This window comes from Stylophora pistillata, chromosome 5 (genome assembly GCF_964205215.1).
Source record: "Stylophora pistillata chromosome 5, jaStyPist1.2, whole genome shotgun sequence".
NCBI classification, from domain to species: Eukaryota; Metazoa; Cnidaria; class Anthozoa; order Scleractinia; family Pocilloporidae; genus Stylophora; species Stylophora pistillata.
The window spans coordinates 33,946,835-33,955,866 of record NC_142523.1 but is presented as its reverse complement, the minus strand read 5'-3'; the positions used below and the strand labels follow the sequence as shown (position 1 = coordinate 33,955,866).

Genomic DNA, 9,032 nt, shown 5'->3' with positions numbered 1-9,032 from the left:
GAAAATGAAAAAGGTCAAGAAGAACATTGCAATCGAAAGCTTTAGAAAACACATAAGTTGACTGTTTTATGATCGAACAAAAGTCCATGTGACTTGTCTACGTCTTAAACAGAGTCATCAATCCGGAGGGAACGACGTAGACGGCAACCTCACCAACGGACCTAATCCAAAGATGTACATAAAGATTTTTGGCCCGGGGGAGGGGGAAGAAAAATAAAACAAGCGCCTGGGATACACAACTGAAGCCGCTGCTAAAGTTTGGCACTCTCTTCGAGTTTCACCCAGTATAATAAAAAACAAGATAACGAGCTTGCCAAAGGAGTGACGCTAAAACAAATCATGCTTGAATAATCTGGGTGGGGAGGGGCCACTGCACGCTCCAAAAGTAAAATCGAAAGATAATAACCACACAAGTATCTATTTCAGGCAAAAACATGTCCGTGTATTTGAAAAGAACATTATCTCTTACGATCTCACATTTGACCGCAAACAAATATATAAACTTATGTAAGCTCTCACAAAAGGCTAATGTATATATAGTCCCTCATTATTCTACAGATCGGTGAACTGAGATGCACTGAGTCGAAATCAACCATTACTAGACCTAATCATCCCGATTAAACGAAGCTCCTCGTACACTCTGTAGTTAACGCGCGACATTCATCTAAGAATGTATGAGAAAATAATAGATAAAGCGTTCATGTCTCCACTTCAACGAAATTTCAAATTCTAAGGTAATATCACAAGGATTCTCTTAGTCTATTACAATACTTTGAAACTTCTCAGACTGAGATCTACAGTGCTATTAAGTCCTGAGCTATTCATTTGGAAACCTTGTCAATTATACTCCTTCTTACAGGAGGAGCCTGTTTTTAGTTTAAGCTCCATCAAATATAAAATATAACTAAACCACCAGGCTATCTTTTACTTTATAAATTTACGTTGCTGATAAGAAGAGAGTGATATGCGCACAAGCCAATCAATCAAAAGTCATAATTCAGAAAAAGCAGCACTATATGGCGCCTCATAAACGATTTTGTCCTGGAACGTGGGACTTCAAGCAAGGAAACGTCTTTAACCTGTCTCCGATCACAGAGTTTGCAGATCAGGATACAAGAAGCTCAAATGATATCAAATATAACGAAAATATCAAAACGGTCTAGATTCTGGCGAAACTTCTCCAGGAAAGGGACAGCAACGTCTACAAAGAATTAAAGGCCTTCGCCGTTTATAAATTAGCCCAGTTTCTAGACTATCAACAAGTCCATCTTTTCTTCTTCTCAAAGCAGCTTAAACCTTAATTCACGACGCACCTCCTTTTCTGTTGAAGCCGAGAGAAGTTCCTCCTGACATCTCGTACCCTAACATGATCTTGACCGTATCTCCAAATAAAAATTACCAGTGCACGATCAAGACAATGCTTGGCCTCTTGGAGTTCGCTCAGGTCACTGTGCAAATTACCCAGATTCTTGTAAGAGGCTGCAACATCAACATGATCAGGTCCTAGCTTCTTCAGACGAATCTCCAGTGCACGCTTATAGTAGTCTTTTGCTTGATCTGTTTCGCCCAGGTTACTGTGTAAATTACCCAGATTGTTGTAAGAGGCTGCAACATCAACATGATCAGGTCCAAGCTTCTTCAGACGAGTCTCCAGTGATTGATTATAGTAGTCTTTTGCTTGATCTGATTCGCCCAGGTCACTGTGTAAGGTACCCAAATTGTTTTAAGAGGTTGCAACATCAACATGATCAGGTCATAGCTTCTTCAGATGAATCTCCAGTGCACGCTTATAGTAGTCCTTTGCTTGATCTGTTTCGCCCAGGTCACAGTGTAAACTACTCAGATTGTTGTAAGAGGCTGCAACTTTAACATGATCAGGTCCCAGCTTCTTCAGACGAATCTCCAGTGCACGCTTATAGTAGTCTTTTGCTTGATCTGTTTCGCCCAGGTTACTGTGTAAAATACCCAGATTGTTGTAAGAGGCTGCAACATCAACATGATCAGGTCCAAGCTTCTTCAGACGAATCTCCAGTGCACGCTTATAGTAATCTTTTGCTTGATCTGTTTCGCCCAGGTTACTGTGTAAATTACCCAGATTGGTGTAAGAGGCTGCAACATCAACATGATCAGGTCCCAGCTTCTTCAGACGAATCTCCAGTGCACGCTTATAGTAGTCTTTTGCTTGATCTGTTTCGCCCAGTTTACTGTGTAAAATACCCAGATTGTTGTAAGAGGCTGCAACATCAACATGATCAGGTCCTAGCTTCTTCAGACGAATCTCCAGTGCACGCTTATAGTAGTCTTTTGCTTGATCTGTTTCGCCTAGGTTACTGTGTAAATTACCCAGATTGGTGTAAGGGGCTGCAACATCAACATGATCAGGTCCAAGCTTCTTCAGACGAATCTCCAGTGCACGCTTATAGTAGTCTTTTGCTTGATCTGTTTCGCCCAGGTCACTGTGTAAAGTACCCAGATTGTTGTAAAAGATTGCAACATGAATATGATCAGGTCCTAGCTTCTTCAGACGAATCTCCAGTGCACGCTTATAGTAGTCTTTTGCTTGATCTGTTTCGCCCAGGTCACTGTGTAAAGTACCCAGATTGTTGTAAGAGGCTGCAACATCAACATGATCAGGTCCAAGCTTTTTCAGACGAATCTCCAGTGATTGATTATAGTAGTCTTTTGCTTGATCTGTTTCGCCCAGGTCACTGTGTAAAGTACCCAGATTGTTGTAAGAGGTTGCAACATCAACATGATCAGGTCCTAGCTTCTTCAGACGAATCTCCAGTGCACGCTTATAGTAGTCTTTTGCTTGATCTGTTTCGCCCAGGTTACTGTGTAAAGTACCCAGATTGTTGTAAGAGGCTGCAACATCAACATGATCAGGTCCAAGCTTTTTCAGACGAATCTCCAGTGATTGATTATAGTAGTCTTTTGCTTGATCTGTTTCGCCCAGGTCACTGTGTAAAGTACCCAGATTGTTGTAAGAGGTTGCAACATCAACATGATCAGGTCCTAGCTTCTTCAGACGAATCTCCAGTGCACGCTTATAGTAGTCTTTTGCTTGATCTATTTCGCCCAGGTCACTGTGTAAAGTACCCAGATTGTTGTAAGAGCCTGCAACTTTAACATGATCAGGTCCAAGCTTCTTCAGACGAATCTCCAGCGCACGCTCATAGTAGTCCTTTGCTTGATCTGTTTCGCCCACGGCACTGTGTAAACTACCCAGATTGTTGTAAGAGGCTGCAACATCAACATGATCAGGTCCTAGCTTCTTCAGAAGAATCTCCAGTGCACGCTTATAGTAGTCTTTTGCTTGATCTGTTTCGCCCAGCGCTTTTTGTAAAATACCCAGATTGTAGTAAGAGGCTGCAACATCAACATGATCAGGTCCAAGCTTCCTCAGACGAATCTCCAGTGATTGTTTACAGTAGTCTTTTGCTTGATCTGTTTCGCCCAGCGCTTCTTGTAAAATACCCAGATTGTTGTAAGAGGCTGCAACTTTAACATGATCAGGTCCAAGCTTCTTCAGACAAATCTCCAGTGCACGCTCATAGTAGTCCTTTGCTTGATCTGTTTCGCCCACGTCACTGTGTAAAATACCCAGATTGTTGTAAGAGGCTGCAACATCAACATGATCAGGTCCTAGCTCCTTCAGACGAATCTCCAGTGCACGCTTATGGTAGTCTTTTGCTTGATCTGTCTCGCCCAGCGCTTCGTATAACATGCCCAGATTGTTGTAAAGGACTGTAACATCAACATGATCAGGTCCAAGCTTCTTCAGATAAATCTCCAGTGCATGATTATAGTAGTCTTTTGCTTGATCTTTTTCGCCCAGGTACCAGTGCAAACTACCCAGATTGTTGTAAGAGCCTGCAACCTTAACATGATCAGGTCCCAGCTTCTTCAGACAAATCTCCAGTGCATGATTATAGTAGTCTTTTGCTTAATCTGTTTCGCCCAGGTTACTGTGTAAAATACCGAGACTGTTGTAAGAGGCTGCAACATCAACATGATCAGGTCCTAGCTTCTTCAGACGAATCTCCAGTGCACGCTTATAGTAGTCTTTTGCTTGATCTGTTTCGCCCAGGTTACTGTGTAAAATACCCAGATTGTTGTAAGAGGCTGCAACATCAACATGATCAGGTCCTAGCTTCTTCAGACGAATCTCCAGTGCACGCTTATGGTAGTCTTTTGCTTGATCTGTCTCGCCCAGCGCTTCGTATAACATGCCCAGATTGTTGTAAAGGACTGTAACATCAACATGATCAGGTCCAAGCTTCTTCAGACGAATCTCCAGTGCATGATTATAGTAGTCTTTTGCTTGATCTTTTTCGCCCAGGTACCAGTGCAAATTACCCAGATTGTAGTAAGAGGCTGCAACATCAACATGATCAGGTCCCAGCTTCTTCAGACGAATCTCCAGTGCACGCTTATGGTAGTCTTTTGCTTGATCTGTCTCGCCCAGCGCTTCGTATAACATGCCCAGATTGTTGTAAGGGACTGTAACATTAACATGATCAGGTCCAAGCTTCTTCAAATAAATCTCCAGTGCATGATTATAGTAGTCTTTTGCTTGATCTGTTTCGCCCAGGCGACTGTGCAAATCACCCAGATTGTTGTAAGAGTCTGCAACCTTAACATGATCAGGTCCCAGCTTCTTCAGACGAATCTTCAGTGCATGATTATAGTAGTCTTTTGCTTGATCTGTTTCGCGCAGGTACAAGTGCAAATTACCCAGACTGTTGTAAGAGGCTGCAACATCAACATGATCAGGTTCCAGCTTTTTCAGACGAATCTCCAGTGCATGATTAGAATAGTCTTTTGCTTGATCTTTTTCGCCCAGGCACCAGTGCAAATTACCCAGATTGTAGTAAGAGGCTGCAACATCAACATGATCAGGTCCCAGCTTCTTCAGACGAATCTCCAGTGCACGCTTATGGTAGTCTTTTGCTTGATCTGTCTCGCCCAGCGCTTCGTATAACATGCCCAGATTGTTGTAAGGGACTGTAACATCAACATGATCAGGTCCAAGCTTTTTCAGATAAATCTCCAGTGCATGATTATAGTAGTCTTTTGCTTGATCTTTTTCGCCCAGGTACCAGTGCAAATTACCCAGATTGTTGTAAGAGTCTGCAACCTTAACATGATCAGGTCCCAGCCTCTTCAGACGAATCTCCAGTGCATGATTATAGTAATCTTTTGCTTGATCTGTTTCGCGCAGGTACAAGTGCAAATTACCCAGATTGTTGTAAGAGCCTGCAACATCAACATGATCAGGTTCCAGCTTTTTCAGACGAATCTCCAGTGCATGATTATAGTAGTCTTTTGCATGATCTGTTTCGCCCAGATACCAGTGCAAATTACCCAGATTGTTGTAAGAGACTGCAACATCAACATGATCAGGTCCCAGCTTCTTCAGACGAATCTCCAGTGCATGATTATGGTAGTCTTTTGCTTGATCTGTTTCGCCCAGCTCCGTATGTATCCCGCCCAATTCGCTGTAACATGCTGCTTTTTTCAGGTCCCCTCCTTCGTGACTTGATTCAATCATTTTTAACAGCAATTTATAATAGACTATCGCTGCTCCAAACTCACTGTGGTCATGGCACATGTCACCGAGGGTGCAAAGGCCACCAGGGTGAGAACTCAAAGACTTAAGTGCTCTTTCGGAGAATTCTGGCTTTTCTCTTCTAATTACCACGTGTTCAAGTTTTGAGCTTAACATCTTTAAATGCGGAGCTAATTTTGTTCCCACATCAATAGAATCTAATTTTTTAAATTTTGAGAATGACATTACAGCCCCATATACCACTTCGTAAACTTCATCCTTTGTGCAATCTTTCGTCGCAGACTTAATAACGTCGTGAACAACACCATGAGCTCGAATATAGACACCACTCAATTCTTCTTTTACCTCATCTTTTTCTTCAATCAGCAATAATGAACATTGATTCATTCTCATTCTTATCATATGTTCATCTTCAAAATCTTCATCTACTGCTCTGATGTACTCGATAACAGCTTCTTGAAGGATCGGCTGTAATGCACACACAGAGAGAAAATTGAACATGTGATAGAAAATTATATCGTCCGCCATCGCCTTTTCGACAGCGAGTGTTATTACTTTGGTCATGGAGTTTGGATAGCTTGGATTGATCTCAGCAAGAATGATTTCAGTAGCACTTCGTTTCCCCTCTTCCAATTTCTTCAAGTAGTCGCTCCAGCCAAATCTCGAGGATACCTTACTCTGACGAACTTGTCGCACATACGTGGCTGCAGCCGCTAGGGCAAGTGGCTGGTAGTCTAATACCTTAGCAACTTCTTTCTCTATGCCATTAATTGGGATATCAGAAAGAATGCTCAGCAAAGAGCATGCGTCGTTAGGTTGCATTCCTGCGCTGACGGAAAGGTTTTGTATGGAAGAGCTTGTTAACGGCATAGACGCAGTGCCCTGCGTTGTTATTAGCATCTGGCCCCTTGCCCACACCTCGTTTCCTGCATCAGGCAAATGACCGCTTGAAAGAGAGTTCCCATTATCAACTACCAGCAGCCATGAGGTGTAATGATTAATTTTTGCACTTATTAGGGTCTTGAGATATGAAATCTTCTCGTCTGTGTTCAAATCCTTCGAGCCGTAAGTGTTTGTTATTTCATATCCGGGACATTTGCAATGTTGAGCAAAAAGGACATACGAATTCAAAATTGTTTCTGGGCTTTCAGCATTCAGTGTCATGACAAATGAAGCTGCGGAAGGTGTTTCTTTAAGCTCGTCGTAGAATCGCCTGGCTGCTAAACGGGCCAGCTGAGATTTGCCACTTCCTGGATTTCCTGACAAATACAGTATACTCATCCCATCATCGGTGTGTTTTAATGTTTGCAGGTTTCGCATAATTTCATCAACTTCAGATTCTCGAGCAGCGATGTCGTGTGTTGGTTTAGGAGGGAGAATGCAAAATGGAGAGACATCTGCGTGTAACTGTTCTTGCAAGGCAAGCCTCTGTTCTTCTTTTACTTGAAGTACCTTTCCTTTCTCTTGAAGTTCTTTTTCTTTTCCTTGAAGTTCCTTTTCCTTCTCTTGAAGTTTTTGTCTCAGGTCGTTAACCTCCCTTAAAACTTCATTTAACTCCTCTGTAGGGAAGGCTGTTTGATTTTGGACTTCATTGATTTTTAATGTGGGAAGACTTAAGGCGACGAATGCAGTTTTCACCCGCGATATAAGAATATTGAAATTTCCGTCAGAGAGTTGGCCTGCTTTGTCATGTGCGATTTTATTCCGAATATCTCTTAGTTCATCTATGTTTGATCGAACCTCTGAATTGAGACCGTGGATACAATCTGAAAAAAGAATAGCGTAAGACAGCATGGTACAGTCCCATTCAGCTCTGTCACCATTTTGCATAGTTGATAACAGCCGAGCGTTTTCGCTTCTCTTCTCAGGGGACTCCCCATTCCAAAAGTCCAGTCCATTTTTAGGTTGATCTTTCCATTCTCCTAGTCTTGTCTTGTGGCGACTGTCCCATTCTTGTTTAAAGATTGTTCGCAGACCCTCTGTTATAATATCAGTGACAACGTAACAAATCCTGAAGTAATTTAGCTGCTCTTCCGAATATTCAAATGCAGCGGCCATTTCTTGTTTGAACCTGCGCAAAACCAAAGTTTTGTCAATAGGCATTAGGGTTGTCTTTGCAAATAATATATGTGTCAAGATCTAGCGATACGTACTTAGACATGTTTTTGTAGGAAAGGGGTGGGTGAGGGACAAGGAAGTTTATTTCCATTATTAACAGGGTGGGGCTAAGCTCACGCTAGGACTAAGGATACGGAGGAAAATTGAGCAGCGAAGAATCAAGGCTACTTTTTAACTACTTCACATCATTTCTTTTTCTCAATATAATTTAAATATATCAACAAAGTTGAAATGGTAAATTTGCCACCGTTACCATTATAAAAGCTGAGGTTTCGAGTGTTAGCCCTTCGTCGGAGCGAAAGGGCTAACGCTGGAAACGTCAGTTTTTAAAATCGTAACGATGGCAAATTTACCATTTCAACTTTGTTGATATATTCAAATTATTTCGTTACCCCCACCGACGGGGCCCAAAAAGTTTCTTTAGAAACTATCAGCCTTTTTTTTTTCTCATCCGAAGAAGCAAACGAAGTTAACTCTGATTTTACTAATTTTTGTTCAATTAGGCGACTAAAGGAAAATCTATCACCTAACTCGTCAATTCCGCGTTAACTTTCCCGCGAAAACTGATATCGCACGAATCCTTCGTCAGGTAATGAATTTTCCCATAATAAAGAAAAAAATTGCTCTCGGTCTCTGTTGCTTGAGGTTTCTCTTGCAAGAATTTGCAAATATATTTACTTTTTGTTCACGGCTTATGTAACTGTTATAAGTCAAGGCTTAGTTTCGCGGCACGTCATCTGTAATGAAAGATAAGTGAAAATGACTAAACGGGGTCTGAGTTAAAAGTTAGTAGAGAAACAGAATTCTTCTCAGCCTGAGCCAAGAAATATATTTGACATAATAAGCGTTCTTGTATGCAATATTGACGTTTGGAACAAATTTAAGAAGACATTTCACGAAAAGCACTTGTTTTGTTTGCTATTTATTTCGTTTCTTCTTCATCTCACGGACATTAGATCTTAAAAGCTTCAAAGGCTTTGGCAGTTTTTTCGCAGCTGGTTTATCTCACTGAGTTCTGGAACTAACACTACGGTGCTGATATACTGTGGTACTGCAGTGCTGTTATACCGTGGCACCGCAGTGCTGGTATACTGTGGCACCGCAGTGCTGGTATACTATGGCACTACAGTGCTGGTATACTGTGGCACTACAGTGCTGGTATACTATGGCACTGCAGTGCTCGTATTCTGTGACACTACAGTGCTGGTATGCTGTGGCACTAAACAAAATTTTATCTCCTGAGGTCCTCTTATCTCTTCCACTTCTAGTCCTTAAAGCAATGGATGATTCTCCCAACAAAATTTCTGGAGCTTTAATGAAGTTGTGGTAGCCGTAATCCGCT

General features: G+C 41.8%; 1 pseudogene; it reads right to left on the bottom strand.

The window, feature by feature from the left end:
- Positions 1–418: 418 nt before the first annotated feature.
- Positions 419–7,661, bottom strand: LOC148731589 (uncharacterized; annotated as a pseudogene).
- Between the last annotated feature and the right edge of the window lie 1,371 nt (positions 7,662–9,032).